Source organism: Macaca nemestrina, unplaced genomic scaffold (assembly GCF_043159975.1).
Source record: "Macaca nemestrina isolate mMacNem1 unplaced genomic scaffold, mMacNem.hap1 Scaffold_62, whole genome shotgun sequence".
NCBI lineage: Eukaryota > Metazoa > Chordata > Mammalia > Primates > Cercopithecidae > Macaca > Macaca nemestrina.
The window spans coordinates 188,595-208,538 of NW_027257786.1; the positions used below are offsets into that span (position 1 = coordinate 188,595).

General features: G+C 48.2%; 1 long non-coding RNA gene across 1 annotated transcript in view; it reads left to right on the forward strand.

Annotated features, from left to right (window-relative positions):
• LOC139361568 (uncharacterized) overlaps window positions 1-19,944 on the forward strand; it is a 194,702-nt gene that overhangs the window by 157,975 nt on the left and 16,783 nt on the right. The window contains exon 3 of the long non-coding RNA XR_011619120.1: window positions 6,468-13,505. This is a non-coding gene — a long non-coding RNA (uncharacterized lncRNA). The remainder of the gene's footprint in view (window positions 1-6,467; window positions 13,506-19,944) is intronic.

Here is a 19,944-nt window from a genome sequence, read left to right on the forward strand (position 1 = left end):
TGTGCATAGTGGGTGACCAGGTCTGGAACCTTGCACACCTCTGATCGTGCACAACGGGTGACTAGGTCCATGACCTCACGCCTCTCTGCACAGTGGGTGACCAGGTCCATAACCTCACACCTCTGATCGTGCACAGCTGGTGGGGGCAGGACCCACTTCAGTGAGGGGCTGACTTCCCAGGTGTGAAGGGGGAATGCTGTGTGGCTCGCTAAGCCCCTCCATGCTTTGGGGGCTCCAGGCTGTGGCCGGCAAGTAGGAAGTTGTCCCAGGAGGCTGCTGTGTGTTGGGGATGGGAGGCAGCTGCAGGGTGGAAGTACGATGTTGTCGTAGGGGGCCACTGTGGGGGGGTGGGACGGGAGGCAACTGCAAGTTGGAAGTAGGATGTTGTCCCAGGAGGCTGCTGTGTGTGGGGGAGGGAGGAGGCAACTGCAGGGTGGTGTGGTGGTCCCCGTGCCACTGATTTCAGGTTAAAATAGAATGTGGACCTCTTTTTACCATAGTTTTTAATTACTCCGCTAGTTTGTGTTGCTGTCTCTTGCTATGAAGTCCACAGTCTGATGTCTCTGTGGTCCCCATGTTTCCCTTCTGCTTGTGTTACCCGATCCTGTGGGTCAGCTGTGAGGAAACCACTCTCCACTCCTCATCTGGAGTGGTCTCGAGCTGGGTGTGCTGGTCTCCTTGTGGGCTAAAGTGTTCCTCTGTTACTGTTTTCTCTGTTTTTTGACCAAATTTAGCAGACTTGTGTATGATGCAAACACTTCAAAAAATGTCTTTTGCCTTTATGAAAAAAACACTTGCATTGCTTTAAAATGAACCTTTCCTGTGTCTCCATCCTTCCTCACAGATTGCTCTGTGTTAGAAACTCGGTGGTGTGTGTGCTTCATGGCCTCATTCCATCCAGCACTGTAACCTCTGATTGCAAAAGTGACTACACTCAAGGCAAAAAACTCAAGGCAAATGTTGAAAAGAATGAACAAAAACATATTGTTCTCTTGTCATCCTGAAATGGCTACTCTTAATATTTTGATGTAGTTCAAACTACATCAAACTCTCACCTCCTCCTGTGCCAATATTCATCCTTCAGCTCTGCCTCCGTTCTTCCTTTCTTTTTTCATGCTATGGGGTCTGCTTTGGAGATGTTATCTACTTTCATTCTTCCAAAGTCAAGCTTCTAGCTTTGGTTGGAACTGCAGACCCATTTACTCATTCAGCAAATACTTTCTAAGCACATGGATAGTCACTGAGAATACCGTGGTTCACCAACATGACTGTGGCCCCTGCTCACACGAACTTGCGGCCTGATGGGGAGAATGGGCACTAATATGACAATCAGTCTAATGGGTTTCTGATGAAGAATTGAGGAAAGCGCACCAAAGAAAGGGAAGCGGGGTTCTCTAAATTTATGCTGTAAAAGAATCTGGCGTATCTTGGGATGAGAGGTAGAAAACCGATGCATTCTGGAAGGTATGATCCCCTTGCAGTCTGGAGAGAAGTAGAGGTTGCTTGTTGAGGGGGGTGGAGTGTAGGGACACCACGGTCTAAACAGAGATGGGGGTGCGTGCAGAATGCCTCTTGCAGCAGGAAACAGGCACGTGCAAGGAAGTAAACACGGGAGAAAGTGGCACAAGACAAGAATGAAGGCAGGCAGGCAGGGGCTGGGAGATGATGGTAGATGCTTTATTCTCTTAATAACAGCAACAGGATGCTGTTGAAAGCACTTGAGGGAGGTGGGGAAGTGCGTATGACATGTTTTGTGTTTGTAAAATTATCACATTGTCTTACCAAACTATACTCCCTATTTATTTTTAAATTTTACTTTAAGTTCTTAGATACATATGCAGGTGTGTTACATAGGTATACATGTGCCATGGGGGTTTGCTGCACCTGTCAACCCATGATCTAGGTTTTAAGCCCTGCATGCATGAAGTATTTGTCCTAATGCTCTCCCTCCTCTTGCCCCCACCCCCCAACAGGCCCCCGTGTGTGTCGTTCCCCTCCCCGTGTCCATGTGATCTCATTGTTCAACTGCCACTTATGAGCGAGAGCATGTGGTGTTTGGTTTTCTGTTCCTCTTTTAGTTTGCTGAGAATGATGGCTTCCAGCTTCATCCATGTCCCTGTAAAGGACAGGAACCCATTCTTTTTTATGGTTGCGTAGTATTCCGTGGTATATACGTGCCACATTTTGTGTATCCAGTGTATCATTGATGGGCACGAGATATCCTCTTAACATGTGCTCCAGCAATTGCACTCTTAGGTATTTATCCAAAGGAGTTGAAAACTTGTGTTCACAGAAAAACCTGCACATGGACATTTATAGAAGCTTTAATCATAATTGCTCAAACTTGGAGGCAACGAAGAAACCAAAATGTTCTTCACTAGGTGAGTGGATAAATAACCTGTGATATATCCAAACAATGGAATATTCTTTAGCACTGAAGGGAAGTGAGCTGTCAAGCCATGAAAAGACACGTAGGAACTTTAAACATGCACGGCTACACAAAAGAGGCCCCTCGGAAGAGACTAAATACTAAAGGACATCCCGAAAAAGGCCAGACTATGGAGTGAAAATGTCCGTGCTTCCCAGGTGTTGGGAAGAGGGAGAGATGATGAGGTGAAACACGGAAATTTTTAGGATTTTAGTGCAACTGCTCTGTACGATGCTATCATGGTGGATACATGTCATGACATATTTGTTCAAACCCATAGAACAAGCACCAAGACGGAGCCCTCTTGTAAACTGTGGACTCTGGGTGACAATATGTCAACGTAGGTTCTTCAATTATTACAAATGCTCCTTCTGGGCAGGAGTGTTGTTAGTTGGGGAGGCTGTGCACGTGGGGGAAGGGAAGGCATATAGAAGGTCTCTCTGCACCTTTCCCTCAATTTTTCTGTGAACGTGAAACTGCCTAAAAGATAAAGTGTATTTTTAAAAAATAAAGGAAAAAAAGGAAACAAAAAGTCCTCAGAAAAATCAAAGGAGAAAATGATCACACTGGGTGCTTCAGGTCAAAATGGAAGAACAAGGCCTGTATTTACCATCCCACCTGATGACTTTTTTCTCACTGCTTTTCAGCATTTTTTTGGAGTCTAGTCAGTGCAATAAGGCAAGTTAAAACATATAAAATGCACCCTTATTAGAAAATAAGATTTAAAACTATCTGTATCTGCAGGTGACGTGATCACCCGTGTGGAAAATCTCCTGAAATCACAAAAAGCCACTAAAACTAATAATAATAAATTACTTACTAATAAGTGAGTTTGTGTTTAGCTTGTATCTTGCAAACTTTCCATAAGCAGTATTTATCTCTTTATACACTGGCAAAGAAATAATTGGAAATGGAAATTTACAAAGTAATATTAAGACTAAATCTGACAAAAGATGTGTAAGATCTATGCACTGTAAAGCAGGCAGTGATGCTGAGATAAATTAAAGAACTAAATAAATGAAGTGATATACTGTGTTCATGGATCAGCAGGCTCAATATTGTTAAGATGTCAGTTCTGCCCTTGTGGATCAGAGGTTTAATGCAATTCCAATCAAAATCCCAGCATGATTTTATTTTATTTTTTTTCAGTAGAAATGAACTAGCAGATTCCAAAATGTGTCTGGAAATTTAAAGAACCCAAAAGAGCTAAGACAACTTGGAAAAAAAATGGTGGAGGACTTACCTGAACTATCAAAACTGGGTTAATGAAACCTCCTAGAGGGTCTAGTAATAATCTCACAAACATGTTACACCTATACATAGTGGATTTTTGAATCAAGGTTCAAAGACATTAAATTAGAGAAAGGACGATAATGATGATAGAAGGATTAAATACTACAGGCCAAAAAGGGAAAAAAGAGCTCCTGTTAAATATCTTCACATTGTTGGTGTCACTCATGCAATTCAATTCACATTTTGTGTGTCTAAAAGTTGAACAGACTTCTTCATTCTCTTTCCCCAATTCACTCCACAGAGATGCTGATGTCTTTCAGTGGAACTTGGAAGTTTGCTCTTCTTTTTAAAATGACTCTCTTAGATACTGTTTATGCAAGAAGTTGTGGGACTGTAACTTACAAATACTGTTCTAAACCTTGGAATCACACGTTTCCCTTTTTCTCTACTTATCGTTTCTAGTCAGTTTCCCATTTCCTCTTCTTCATATTTACACTGCATTCCTTTTAGTTCAGGCTCTTGTTACCCCACTTGATCTCTTGATGTGGTCACCTGAATGTCCTTCATGTTCCAGCCTCCTGGAATCCTTCCTTCATGACCCTGAAGAACTGCCCTCCAGACCCGCAGGTGTGACCCGGAATCAAGGATCTCAAAGCCGAGTGGGATCTGAGAGGCTATCTAGACCAATCCTCCATTACAGACGTAAACCTTTTGATGACTTCACTTCAGAGCCCAAAATATTTGCACTGCAGGCAGAATCACCTAAATCACTTAATGTGATGTTCAGTCTTCCCGTGGTATCTTCCTCTCTGCATCTCCCTACTTTCGGTCAGCCATTTCTCACTCATGACACCGAACCCTTCATTCACATCACATTATTGTTCTTCTCCACACACACTTGTTTGTTTTCTGCCTGGGTTTTTTGTTACATTCTTCCCTCTACTGGCAATATCATTTTCCAAGATCTGACTACAGAATTTTAACGTATTCCTCAGAATGACTCACATATCACATATTCGACCAAATGGCTGCAGATTCTGTCACTTCCTCTCTTGTCCTATGGCAACCTGGAGAATCTTCTTCTCTTAGCCAATAGGATTTATCATGGTCCTTCTTTATCTTAACAATAGTTTAGCAGGACTGAGAACTGGGAAGTAGATTTTTCTCCCAGGGGTGAGAACTGTCTTAGTTTAGCAGATCTCCCTGGGTCTCCATTCTGGTTGTAGAAAAGCAGCCCATAGGGCATGGTGGGGAGGAGAAGAAGGGGAACTAAGCTGTGTTGCATGAAGATGGACAGTTGTGACCCTTACTCCAGGGTTGGGAGTTGAGGCCCCTAGGAAGGAGAAGCTGTAAGGATGAAGACGAGGCATAAAAAGTGATGCAGGCCGGGTGCGGTGACTCACGCCTGTAATCCCAGCACTTTGGGAAGCCAACGTGGATGGATCACGAAGTCAAGAGTTCAAGACCAGTCTGACCAATATTGTGAACCCCTGTCTCTACCAAAAATACAAAAATTAGCTGGGTGTGGTGGCACATACCTGTAGTCCAGCTACTCGGAAGGCTGAGGCAGGAGAATCACTTGAACCCAGGAGATGGAGGTTGCAGTGAGACAAGATCATGACACTGCACTCCAGCCTGAGTGACAGAGACTTCATCTCAGGAAAAAAAAAAGTGATGCATAGTAACAAGACTGCCCGAGGAGAAGAGGCAATCAGCAACCTTCTCCAGGGTGGGATGGCTGAAGACCCTTTAAGAACAAAGGTGTCTACTTTCCTTCTTTAGGATGCTCTATCGTGATTTAATGAACCCTCCCAATCTACTGTATTCAGTATTTGGCATGAGTCAATTTAGGGGAATTCTAGAAAACATAGCTGGCTGTTATCAGGTTAATGTAGATTGGGAGGTCGGGAAAAACCCCAGGAGACACGTAGGAAGGACAATACGTGAAAACAGAAGAAACTTGGAGTCAGTTCACCCTTCAAACAAAATCCAGTTTCCAGAAGACATTGTGAGGGCTGCTGGGTCTTCCTCACCTGCAGATGGGGGATTCCAGATAATTATTATACTTGAATCTCACAGGATGGGGTGATCACCACCTGCTCTCAAATGGGATGAGTTACAATATCTTCTATCGGGAGGCGGTAAATAAGAGGTTAGGTACACGTCTGTAGTCATCACAATTTTGTCAAGATTGCTATTTTTACTTCCATGTCATAGATGGGGAGCCTGATGCTTGTGGAAATGATTTGCTCAGGGTCTCACCATTAAAAGTGGCAGAGGAAAGATTCCATGTTTTAAAAGCTGCAAACTGAGCTTACTCCCATCCATGCTGTCATACCGACTTTGAGATTTCAATCCTCCTGAAGGCAGGAAACTTATTCCATTTGCTTTTATACCCTCCATAACACTAGTGAGCAAGTTTTGCTCAAAGTAACATGGAATATTTTGCTGACTCAAGGGGAAAAAGTAAGAGACTTAAATGACACCATCACAAGTCAACCTTCAAGGAACAGAGACATTTAGCATTAGCTGTCTCAGTCAAATCAACATAGACATGCACGTTTATCCTTTACATGGCAGTAAGACAGCAAACACAATTGAAAAAATGAGCCAAGTGTAAAAAATGTGTCACAAAGGGATGGATTTAGACAGGAGAGCAGTGAAGTAGGTTATAAAATGGTCAGCATAATCCATTTTAATGAATTATTAGCTGAAACATGCAAAGCATTTAGGATTTCTGGGAGAAGTGTACAAACACACCAAATGTTTGTCTGACATTTTCTTCACTGCTGCCGTCTTTCCACAGGGCTGGAGATGATGTTAACCAACGGCCTTGGGAGGAGAGATTGCAGCTGAGCCCACACCCTCTCCAACTCCTTCAGACTGTTTCTGTTTTTGTAGACTTTACCATTAACAACAAATCCTAAGATTTACTCAATCAGTACAGCAGTCATTGGCCCGAGTTCAAATTTCTGATTCGAAGGAATCTGCACTCTGCCTGCCAGGATCGACTATTAATGGCTTCGTCCATAGAGGAGCTGTGTCTTTGCTCACTATGGAACAGTATTGAGGCTTCAAAAGGGGTATTTTTCTGGTCACCTCCTGGTCATCCTTCTGCTCACCAAGAGCAGATACTGTTCTCAGCCCCTTACATTTACAAGGTCGTTTAATTCTCACATAGCCCTTTCAGATAGATGCGACTATTACCCCCCTTTTACAGAGGAGGAAACCGAGAGGCAGAGGACATAGGTGAATTGTCCCAGATCACAGAGCTGGCTATGGAGCTGGGACTTGCACCCGGCCAGCCTGGCTCCAGAGTTCACTGCCCTCCTCCTGTACAGCACGTGTGACCTGCAGTAATCACCGCCCAAACAGGCAGGCACTGTGGATAGCCAAGCACACCTCTTCCGACTTCAGCACGGAGGACGGTTCGTTTTCATTCTGGTGTTCAGCTCAGGACTGTTTTTATCACAAGGACGCACCACCCAGAAAGCTCAGTCATGTGCTGTTACCTTCTACGGTCATGGTTTTCTACTTTTTGGCCCCATTTTCCTGAGGACTTGGCCTGCTGGGACGTGAATGATGCGTTACTACTGTAGAGACAGAGGTTCAGGTCTAGTGGCACAAACAGCGACGGACCCCATGGAAATGCGGGCGTGGCCCCTCCATCCCAACAGCCTGCATGGCTGCTCCATTCTGCTCCCATCACACACATCCCCACACAGCCAAGCCCCTTCTCCTTTCCCCCACTGGATTCATCAAATCAAACCTCGCTGTCCTTGGAAAATGTACCATTAATTTACTTACTGCCCAGTAAAAAAGCACACTTCCAGTTAACATGACACCCCCGCTACGATAGAACAGCCCTAATTCAAACATGACGCAGAGGAACAGAGGGAGGAGGGGTCTAGGACCATCCTGGAATCGGCAGCTGTTTTCTGGGGGAAAGCCTCTGTCCCCCCTGAGCCCGACACTTGTGCCACACTATCCCCATGGTGTCTGAAAGCTCCATGAAGACAGGCTCACTCTGACCCCTTCACACCCACAACGCCAAAGAGGAGCAGGTGTTCAGGAAAAGTCTCCTGCTAGTGCTGAAGACAGGAATGATTCCTCGTGGTGCCCAGAATGTCAGGAGAAAAGGCACCATGTGGACACCTTCCAGGTGAATTCTGGAATGACTCTGCCGAATGCCAGTCATCCTTTTTCAGAACAAAACCAATACCGGAAAACATGTGTCGCCAGCAGAGAGATGGTCCTTTTGACGGCTTACAAACACACCTACGTTACGCTGAATTTATCTCAAGCCACCCTCTCTGTGCTAATGTAAAAAGTCTCCTTTATTAACCAGTAGCCTTTTTCATCTGGTGCTTTTTAACAAGCAAGACGGTCCTGTAACACTCAGGCATTGTTGAAAACGTCAAATGGAAGCCTAGAATCCTCTTCCGTGCAGCTTCACTGCAAAGTATTTTGACGTGAGCCAAATCGTGCTATTCCTACATCTCCACAGGAAACTCAAGGCTTCATCAAGGAAACGCAGCATCATTTCTGCTAGTTACAGAAATTGGTGGGGGGGGGGGATGGGGTTGAGGGAACATTACATAGAAAGCAACCCCGATAATCACCTGCATGAGAGCCACACTGGCCGGCAAGCCCCGGTCTGCTCAGTCTCTGCACAATCACAGACTTGAGACCTGGAGGGCAGACACCTGGCACTGCTGACCACCCCAAGGTCATGGCCTCTGCCCCTTCTCTGCTGCCCATCAGTTCCAAGCTTCTGGCAACACTGCCTGCTGCCCCCACTGCCTCATCGACTCTTCATGAAAAGCAAATGTTGCCAGGATAGCTTATGAGTACATTTGCCAGGAAAGCAGCTCCGATTGACACTGAAACCCCCTTCTCACACCCCTGGCAGCTCCCTTGCCCCCGATGTGTACATGCTTGCAGCTCTGACCTTGCTCAGTGTCCACACAGGCTCTGTCCCCTGGAGAGCCAAAGGCAGACTCAATGTTGAGTCAGAAATACACAAAGAGGGTGAAGGTTACGAACTGCCTGCCTGCCCCCCAAAACACAGGTTGAAATCCTCACCCTCAATGTGATGCTGTTAGGAGGTCTTTGGGAGGTGATGAGTTCCCGAGGCTGGAGACCCTTGAATGGGATTTGTGCCTCAGAAAGGGGCCCAGCAAATCCCTCACCCTCCCATTGTGTCAGGGCCAGAGAGAAGGTGTGTGCCAACTAGGAAGGAGCCCACACCAGAATCCACCCGTGCGGCACCCTGATCCTGCCTTCCAGCCGCTAGAACTGTGAGAAACAAATTCCTGTTGTTCATAAGCCACTCAGTCAATGATGTTTCATTACAGCAGCCTGAGCTGCCTGAGATGACGATGCTCACTGCCCTACAGAAACGGCTACTCCCCTCTCCCAGAAAGAGGGGTTTAATTAAAATCCCTGTCTCTCCTCGCGGCCACCACAGATCTCACTCCCCCCACCCTGTAAGCCAGCAATTGTTAGGATTAAACGAAACAGAGGATTGTTTTAGACCAGCCCCTCCATATCGATCTGAAGCCTATAACTTTGCCCACTTCCACGGTGGCCGTGTCACTGCATTGCCCATGTCAGCTGTGTGTCTGCACTGGGTCCCAGGCTCTGCACAGACTCTTCTAGCTGCCCATCCAGCACAGCCATTTCCCCTTCTGCTTTGGAGGCTGTCCTTCGATATCGAACTCCCACCTTTCTGCAACCCAAGGCCTTCTGATCCAGACATTCGGGGTGAGCTCAGCCATGTACTGGAGTCCTTGACTCAGGTAACCCAGGCCCAAGGCGTTGGCACCAACGATCTACTGGCTGTGGGGTCTGCACAGCCACTAGCTGTCCCAGCCACACCAGGGCCTGGGAGGGGAGGCAGAGGAACCTGTGAAGCTGCCAACAGCCATACGGGGACAGGGGCCCCTGGGATGAGGAGGATGCCATGGAAGGAAATTCAGAGAGAGAAAGAGCCCCAAGGCTGGACGGGTCATGCCCAAAGCCTACACTGCTGAATTTTCCAGGTTTCTGAACTCAATCGCTGACCCACACAGCACATGTTTCCTGAGTGCTGACCCCGCGTGCCATTGGATACGGCAATAAAGTAGGAACCCCACCCACCCCTTCCCCGACACATACACAGGCCTGGGCACCCAGTTGGCACCGTGAGCTAGGGAAGGGGGCCATTTCAGACGGACAGTGGGTGCAGCCTTGCCAAAGCCCAGCAGTCACCTGCACTGCCACAGCCAGGCTGAGTCCAGATCAGCCGCACAGAAACCTGACCCTCTCAAGGGCATGCCTGAGCTCATTAGGGACAGACACCGTCTCCTGCTGATCTCCAACACTTTCTCTGCATGTCTAGTTACATACGGACGACGCAGTCTCGGAAGCACAGCTGTGACTCTGGAGACAGATCCCAGGCCTCCCCCTGCTCCTCTCCGTGGTGCCATTGATGGGGAGGGGCCGGTATGGCCGCGAGGCCGCATACCCACAGCCACCATGCCACGGAGACACGGGCCTTCGACGGTTACTTCTGCCAAAGGAACCCTGCTGCGTCTTGGAGCACACCATGGTGGGCGGGAAGCTCCACCCGGAGAAACAGCGATGCTTCTCCCCAGAGCCAACGGAGGGCACTCCCCGCCCTGCATGCAGCAGATTACTTACATTCTGGAAAACATCTGAGTTAGTGGGGAACAGTAAAATGAAAAGGTCACGTTAGAAAGTTTAGAAGGTTGTGTGGAGTCTCAGGACGTCTAAAGATTTCTGAACCAAGGCTGCTGCGGTCAACGAGCTTACAGGGAAAGTTTCCACACGGGCCTTCAACAAGCAACGCTCAGCAGGGAGGAGCCACGTTCTGGGCAGAATCTCAGAACCAGAACATCGGACACCACAAAGTCACATCAGAGCCAACAGCAACTGAAATACAGCGCTCTCCTAAGATGTGTGCGTCACCTGCAGAAAGTCACCACACATTAAGACGGGGGAAGAAAAGGATAAGGTTAGAAACAAATTTGAAATTATTTCTGCATACATAAAATTTCTACATCCACTGGCTTTCTTTCTGGGAGTAACAACTTTTACATGAGATGCACATCCCCGTTGGAAGGAGTTTGGGTTTTCCGTGGGCAGAGACAAGGGCTCTCCAAGAAATGTGAACCTTTTCTCACTCACTGAGCTGCGTGCCCTGAGGCCGTCCTGGCCTGTCTGAGCACGTCCCTGGCTCTGCCTCCAGCCAGCTCCTTCCAGCACTCACCCCGCTTCTCCCAGAGCCTGCACTGGCGCAGGATCTCCTCTTCTGCTGCTGTCAATCTTCCACTTTAGGGCAAATAAGTTGGAAACTAGAAAGTTATAAGACCCCTTAGCTTTTTAAAAATTTGTCTTCTCAGAAAACAAAGAATACTAATTCTACTTCCACGGTTTAACATGTTGCCCCCATCTGCATATTCATGGATATGTGTTTTTATATATATTTTAATCAGTACTTATAAAAGCATGCACTGTTGGCTACGTTCAGTTCAATTACATTTGATGTAAGAAGTTTTAGTTTCAGTGAATTCAGGCAATCAAAATTTAAGCCCTCTGACATCTATTAATCAAATGGAAAAATGACAGGTAGATATCACAAAAATCAAGAGAAGTGTTTAATATAAATCCTGGACTTTTAGATATTTCCACAAATGTAATGTATACATTAGTACACGACCTTGAGCATTTTCACAACTCTTTGAACTAAAATTCTGCTCTTAACTTTTACTGGTAGATCGACATCCATATGTGATTATAAGCAGCTCAAACATCAGCTCTTAAAAACAACCAGAAATGCTGTGGGCAAATCCCACCGAGCAGCAAATAACGGAACTGCACCCAACAACCCAGGTACCTCCCCTGAGGCATCTGGAACTTGAGGATTACGAGCAGCCTTTGGTTTCTGAGGCACCCGAGAGTGGGGACTCCAACTCCCCAAGTCTAGGAAGGCCTCAGCGATAAGGAAAACTGGTCAAAAAGTCATCCCTGCCGGCCCCCTGCCATGGGCTACCCCCTGCCGGCCCTCAGCCACGTGCTTACAGATCTCACTTCCTCTCTGTCCCGCAAAGCCTGACTCCTGATTCCAGCCCTGCTGCTTACTGGGATGTGGCCATGGACGTCAACTGCACCTGCAAGGGGAGAAGCCTGTCAGGATACAGGATCCTGGCCATCCTGGCAGCGCTCAAGCTGATACTGTAACTTGGTAGCGAGTTACTTAATGCAAAGGTTTAACTTTGAAAAATTTAGATGTGTGTATTCTAACGGAAATTCTGAATGTAGAACACAGGCCACACCCTCACACAGATGTTGTCTGGCCAGCACTCTTTTGTCTTTTCAATAGACATTTTTAAAAGCAGTTTTTGGTTCATAGCAAAATCAAGAGGAAAGTACAGAGAGTCCTCACCTATCTCCTTTCCCAGCACAGGCACAGCCTCCATCATTCTCCTGCCCTCACCAGACCAGCATGTCTCTACGACCGACAGACCCGCATCAACACGGCACCACCACCCACAGTCCACAGCTCACACGAGGACTCGGCCTGCTGCTGCTCACTCTGTGGGTTTCACAGACGTGGAACGGCATGCATCCCCCATGAAAGCCCCACCTGGAGTTGTTTCCCACCTTCCATATCCCCTATGCTCCTCCCATTCATCTCTCCCTTCCCCAGCCCCTGGCAGCCACTGACTGACTGACTGTCTCCACAGCTTTGCCTTTTCCAGACTGTGCTGTGGTTGGACTCAGACAGCAGGCAGCCTTTCCAGATTGGAGTCTCACTTAGCAACATGCATTAAAGATCCTTCCTTGTCTTCATGGCTTAGGGGTCCAGTTCTTTTTAGTGCTGAATAATATCCCAGTATCTGACATACCACAGTTTATCCATTCACCTGCTGAAGGGCATCTTGGTTGCTTTCTAGTTTTGGCAATTATAAAGCTGCTGTCAACGTCTGTGTGCACATTTCCGCATGGAAGTAAACTTTCAGCTCCTCCGAGTAAACGGCCAGAACTGTGATTGCTCCTGTGGTCGGAGAGCTTAGTTCCATGGAAAACCGCCATGCTGCCTCCCACAGGAGCTGCCCCACTTCCTCCAGCGATGAGTGAGGGTCCTGATGCCCACACACCCACCAGCACGTGGTGGTGTCGGAGTTCAGGTTTTGGCCAGGCCGATGGGTGCACAGTGACGCCTCGCCCTATGACATAAGACGCGGGCCATCTTTCCACGTGTAGATTTGCCATCTGTGTATCTTCTTTGTTGGGGTATCTGTCCAGGTCTTTGGTCCATTTTTAATCAGGTTGTTCATTTTCTTGTTGAGTTTTGAGAGTTCCTTGCACGGTTTGGATAACAGCCTTTCTCAGATGAGTCTTTTACAGATGCGTTCTCCCCGTCTGTGGCCTGCCCTCTCATGCTCCTGAGACACTATGTTTTATATTTTGAAAAACACTTTAGACAGAAGATGGACCTCCCAGCCCACCACGGTTCTCAGTTTGGCCGTGGTCACCACCCTCCCAGCCCTGGTTCCCACCTTTCCACGATCTGCTGGTCCTATGGGTGTCAACCCATACTAAGTCCCTAACATATCTCCAATGATGGCAACGTCAAAGCTGGCAGTTTGCAGGTAGAAAGGAGCTGATGGAGGCCGGAGCAGAGTGTGAAGGCCAGCGGATTCATCCCTCGGGGACCGGCTGGCCTCTCAGATATCTCCCTGGGTCACCTCCCAAATGAAGTACCTGCTTTGGCCGTGAGCAGGAAGCAGGACCTGGCCCAGATCTCAGCATATTTGACCTGGCACGGCATTTACAGGTGAGCCTCCATAACCGGAAACTCGACTCTCTGGGGAGAATGCATTTTCATTATCAAGGCTTTTAGGCTTTTAATTAAGAAACCAAAGAGCAGTGACTGGAGTGAGGATGCAGGGACTCTGGGTGACCCACACGCTCGTTTCCACCTGGCACGAAGGACCCTGGAGTGAGGGTGCAGTGCCTGCTCTGAGTCACCAGCACACTCATCATTTCTACATAAAGAACCCTGTGAGCCTGTCCCAGGACTTTTTAGCCTAGACCTAAAAATTCACAGCTCAGGAAACCTTCATCATTTTAGGAACCTGAGGGGTGGGCCAGGGGGATCTCACAGAGTGAGGTGCTGTCTATGGGGTCAGCAAAGTGCAGCTGGGGCTTCCCGCAAGCACTTCAGGGAGGCCGTGCACTGGCCCGAGGCTGGTTCCGCCTCCTATCCTCGGTTCTCATGCCCAGCCGTGAGGAGAGCCCCCCGCTTCAGGAGCGGTCCCTGGCTCCAGGCCCTAACGTCCATGTCCAGGCCCCTGGTAGGGCAGCTTCTATCCCAGGGAGGCTGGGACTGGAGACAGCCTGGAGCTCTAGGCAATCCTGGCAACCACATGCTTCCCGAAGAGGCTGCAGACAAACTCCTGCTTCCAAAACCTGGCACGAGCTGTGTGAGGCCTGGAACGCGGGAGGCGCGATTACCCTCTCATGGTTATCAAGTCAAGTCATAGTCTCTTAGACCTAAGTGTGACTGGAAGTATACACATTATGGAAGTGTATATAAATGTGAATACAGATATGCTTATTTTCCTTTTATATACCTTACATATATGTGTATACGTGCATATGTATAAAACATGGAAGAAAAAACTATACTTAAGATTTCAAATCTCAGTCACAAAGGTCTCAGAAGCAAATTATTATTCTTAAATTCTAAACAAAGATGTAACATTTTACATTCTTACAAACAAAACGTTCTCTATTAGCATTTTATTTTAAAAACTGAGAATGCATTGCACTCTCTCAATTTCGATTTTTAACTCAGCTCACAAAGGCCCCTGTAGAAAGGCCTCCGTACCGCGGCAAGGATGGCGGTGGTCACACCTGTGGCCATTTATCCTCTCTACATCTAGCTCCTCTCCCTGAGGCAACACACCTCCGAAGTCACAGCCTGGCCTCCCATCTCTCCCCCGTCCCGGGCGTTTTGGCATGTTGCTCTGCTGCACACACCTCAGCAAATACTGCTGATTAGCCAGAATCGCCCAGAAATCTCTTAACCTTGATTCTGGCTGCTTTTGTAATTTGTAATATCTGTACTTCTGGTGTGATTTGAGAAACAACACATTTTAAAATTAGAGAAGATGTGGTTTTTATTCTCTCCTTTCTACTTGCAACCTTGAAAATTCAAGTAGCAGCAAGGGTTTGTTGAAAGTAACTTCCACCAAATAGAACCTATTACAAAGGTATTAGAGAGTGTCAAATAACCACATAGATGTAAAATAGGCATGCAGACACAGATATAAAATCCAATGGTTAAACCAAATTGAGAAATGCTTGCCAGTTTGATAGGACTTCTAAAACTTGACATAAATGTTGGCTGAGGGATACAAGATGCTATGAGATGAGTGAGATGCTTGGCCTAGAACCACAGGCTCTCTCCTCTTCACAGCAGAAAATCCATAAGGAAGTCAAATCTGAAAGAACCAGGTACCATTGAACGGCATACTCAGCCATCCTTCCCCATTCCTGGGCCAGCTGCGGTGAGTGCAGCCAGTCGTTCACCAACATCCATCATCCATCCTCCAGGCCATGGCTACACTTTACTCCCAGGCTCCCTGTCATTATGTAGATTAGGTAAATCAGGGCCACTCTCACCTTAAGCCTCCCCCGCCAGCATGGCAATCACCCATTCCCAACCACGGCAAGGACAGCCGTGTCCCTGGGAACGCAGAGCAGGGGTCGGGAAGAAACCTGGATCTCCGAATACCTCATGGAGCAGTCACCAGCCTGGAACATCCTCCCTGACAGGTTTGCAAGACAGAAAAACTCCTTGGTTCCTCAAGCTACAATACTGCAGAGTCTCAGGTCACAGCATCCTTACCTACCCTTGTCAGGAACCGTTCATGCTCATCAAGACATGAGAACAAAACTGCAGTGGCACAGTCACACTCAATGCAGACCACCTGCTGCTCACATTCATCGTATTAACACCAAAAGGCCACCGTGGTGGATATCCTGGATGTGGACACTCGGCGGCTTTTTGCTGGAGATGTGCTTTGTGCATTTATCGCACAACCATCTTGGCGTCAGGAGGGGCTGTGCAGATGGCAGCTGTGCACGTCACAGGGAGTCTCAACTCGCTGGACTCTCAGCCAGCTCCCACTATCAGTGCCCGCAGAGTCCTCTCCTCCGGGAGCACGTGCTTGGACGCCACAGTGGCCTGTGGATCCACACAACAGCACTGTGTGCCCCAGGAGCTTAGAAAGTACCACTGCATCAATGCCTCCACAGGTGAGGCCGGGGGCAGAAGCCAACCTCAAGCAGTTACGGTCCTCCGTGGGGCTGGTGTCCAGGCAGGAAGGCGGCTCAGCGGCTCTCCTCTCACTGTGGAACTTCCTAGGTCCCCACATGAACAGAACCTAAATAACACGCAACGAACAACAGGAACGAGAACACGACCAACAGCTTCTGAGATGAGCAAGCTGGGCTGATCATGAGACACCTGACGGGGACGGTGCCAGAGCCCTTCCCAGTGACCTGTGTGGACAGCGCTGCCAGCATCTCCCTAAAACCAGCCCAAGTCAAGTTAGACTTGAGGCTTTCCAGGACTGGGTAGATCCATTCAATCCCACAGTCTGAACCTTCCAGGCCGTGTCTCATGGCCCTCATCTCACATATGGGAACCCGGACGCTGCACCATAGACGTGGCCCCAAGCCCTCGTTCCTTCTTCAACACCACACACCAGCACAGTGAACACTTAGGATCTGGGCATTCACATAAAATACTGCTTAACTAAAACTTCTGATTTAGAATATGTTTAATTCCTACTCACAGAGCTGAAAGTGTTTTGTCCTAGAAGGCGGTAGCTGTAACTAAGCATGAGAGAAGAAGGGATCAGAGTGGTGCCAAGTATTAAATATTCCTCTAAATCTATTCACCAGGTTGCCATGCTATTGTCACCTGCTTCATTTTCTGTCCTTAAAAGACAAAATAGTTACTTTTCAAAATAGACAACCTGTTTTACTGATGCTTAGCTATAAAGTAGCGAGCTACGTATCCAAAAGGGAGATATGGGAAAACAGAAAATGTCCACAAGCGATCGGGGTTGGGGGGCAGTTGCAGCAGCACCTGGCTCTGTTGCGCTGTGAGCCAGCCACGTGGGCTGGACAGCTCACTTAGCCACTGAAATTACATCGTCTAAGATTTTGTTTCAGTTACTTGGATAAATTCTCCCTCTTGCTATGAAGAGTAAGGTTTGTTTTTTTTGTTTTTTTTTTTTTTTTTTTTTTTGACTTGGAGTCTCGCTGTGTCACCCAGTCCAGAGTGCAGTATTACAATCATGGCTCATCGCGGCCTTGACCTTCTGCCTCAAGCAATCCTCCTGCCTCAACCTTCCAAGTAGTTGGGACCCAAAGGCGAGTTTGATTTCTTTGCTAACGAATTCCTAATTCACCTCGCAGTGGGCCTGTCAAGGCCATATGCCCGGACATCCACCTTGCCGACCGTCCATGTGGTCTCTAAGGTGGATGCCCTCCTGTTGCCTGGGCTCTGCACGCAATACTGAGTCTCCAAGTCTGCCGCTGTATAAGGGACTGACAGCCCCAAGCGTCTCGACGCGCCACCTTGAGCCGGGCTTTATTCCACAGGGCGACTCTGCTTCCCGTGATGAGATGCAGCACGTGAGCACAGATCAAAGGGTATCAGCAACTAACCCATTCCCCTGGTACTAAGCAGAGGACCAAGAGTTTAGTTCCTTACTTATTTGCTACGGGCTTGATTCAAAACAGCTTTCTGGAATCCTGGGGACAGACACCTCTAACTGGTGAGAATTCTGGCTTTATTAACGGAAGGACCACCTAAAGCCCATTTTGTAACTGCTGTTCTCATCAGAATTTGAGGCCAAAGGGAAAAATAAAAGGGGGGCTAAGATCGTGACCCCCCAGTTTGCACAAGGCCAACCAGCCTGCTTGAGGGGGTAAAAGGAATAGGATTTTTAAACTGCTGAGTTTTAAAAACGTGGCTGTAGGCTGGGCGCACTGGCTCACGTCTATAAGCCCAGCACTTTGGGAGGCCGAGGTGGGAGGATTGCTTGAGGCCAGGAGTTCAAGACTGGCTTGAGTAACACAGCAATACCCTATCTCTTTAAAAAGAAAAAAAAAAGTTATTAAAATAGTAATAAAAAGGTTAATACAATAAATTACTATGTCAACATGGCACCCCCTGCTGTCAGACGAGGTGCAATCTCTGTGGCTGTGAGGTCCGGAGAGAAATGTAACCGGCATCATAGGGAAGGTGGACCCCAAAGCCCCACAACATTACTCCTGTACAGTGTGTTAACCAGCATGAAGTCTCCACAATCAGAAGCCTGGTTTAGAGGAACGCTGCCCACTGGACCTGGGTGGACTCCAGATGCCGGTCGACCAGACAGCCCCACCCTGGGACCCTGCCGGCAGCCCCGACTGGACAGAATGGCCTGATGAGTGTCCTTTCCTGCCACAGGCTGCAGACCCTGAGCCAGTCCTGGCTGTGACTGAGGCTGCGCATAAACGTCTGCGCCCAACAGCTCACCTTTGTACATGACACGCCCAGTCCACCTCATTTCAAATGTTACACTTGCCCCAAGGCGAACATGGATGTTACAGGTTAACTCACTGCATGTGTGCTAGACTTTCCCTGTAAGTGTTCAGACATTGTACGAACCGGATGAACAAACCCCACTTTCCCTGTAAACGTTCAGACATTCCTTGAGCCCGATGAACACACACAGCCAACAAACCCCGGAACGTGTAATGCCGCGGCCTCCTCTCCTCCTGAGGGGCGTGTGCTTACAGCTCCCCCAAGACCACATTTCCCAAAGCACAGAGTGTTACTCTGAAAATAAAACCTCCTTTTTCCTTCCTCTGTACATCTCGTGGTCGTGTTAACAACTATTGCTACAAATGCAGAGAAACGGGGTATCATCCGTGCTGGTCACCGAATTCCTAGCACCAAAGCTTCAAGGCCCCCCAGTCTGAAGGAAGCTTCTATCACCCTAAAGCCAACTCTGGAGACGAAGGCCAAGCTGGGGAAAGGCTGTGTCTCTGCAAATCCACGCCACGGGGCCCTCTGCAGTTGTGTGTAAGGAACTCTTGGTCTGTCCTGGGGTTTGGGGAAATCAGGATGCAAGCAGATACCGTACGCTCTGCCACGGGACCGTGAAGTCTGCGGAACCTCAGAGGAACACGGAGACAAACGGTGGCACGATTCTCACAGGCCGAGCCTCGATGGGCGTCCGTGTCAAGAACACAGACACGCCGGGAGGGGCAGCCGATGCAGGCAACGCCTGCAACTCCAGCAAGCAACAGCGTCTGAGTGTGGGGGTCTCTGGCCAGGCTCCACCACAACTGCCATATTCTGTGACAAAATTTTAAAGATAGGTTTTAACTAGTTATAACTCTAACTTGTTTTACACATAAACAGAACACAGGGTACCAACAGGCTCCAAAATTCTTTGCCTAGAACCAAGTCTAGAATGCAGATGGATGCTGCTCCGAGTGTGAGGAGTCCCCTTGTAGTGCCATAAATCCTAGATCTAGGTGACTAAGTGCTCTTCCTAAACCAGACGGCACCATGAGGCTCTGAGGGCACCCTCTGTCCCCAGGCCAGTCCATCAGGCCCTGCAGAAGCTTCTAGAGTAAGAGCCTGTGGATTTGTATTGGACGGATGTAAACCAGGCAAAGTCACAGGGGCTCGTCCTGGAAGCCTATCCATTTACCCACTCATGCCGTGGAGAGCCCTGCCCCCAACTCCACACCCGCAATCACGCTCAACCACAAGAACTGGCTTCTAGGCCCTCAAGCTACTCCCTCTCGACCCCGGACAGACGCTTCTCAAACCATGAGACCCAGAGTAGTCTTAACAGGTGGTCCCAGCAGAACTGGCCACTGCATTAATTGATATTTTGTGTGTGTGGGGGTGGTTGTTCTTCTGTCACTCAGGCACAGTGCACCATAAGTACAGTGGTGCTATCATGGTTCACTGCAGCCTCAACCTGCCAGGCTTGGGTCATCCTCCAGCCTTACCTTCCCGAGTAGCTGGGACCACAGGTGTACATCACCTGTCCTATTTAATTTTTTGTAGAGTCAGGGTCTTGCTATGTTGCCCAGGCTGGTCTTGAATTCCTGGGCTCAAAAGTGAACTGCCCAACTCAGCCTCCCAAGGTGCTGGGATGACAGGTGTGAGCCACTATGCCCAGCCTAGA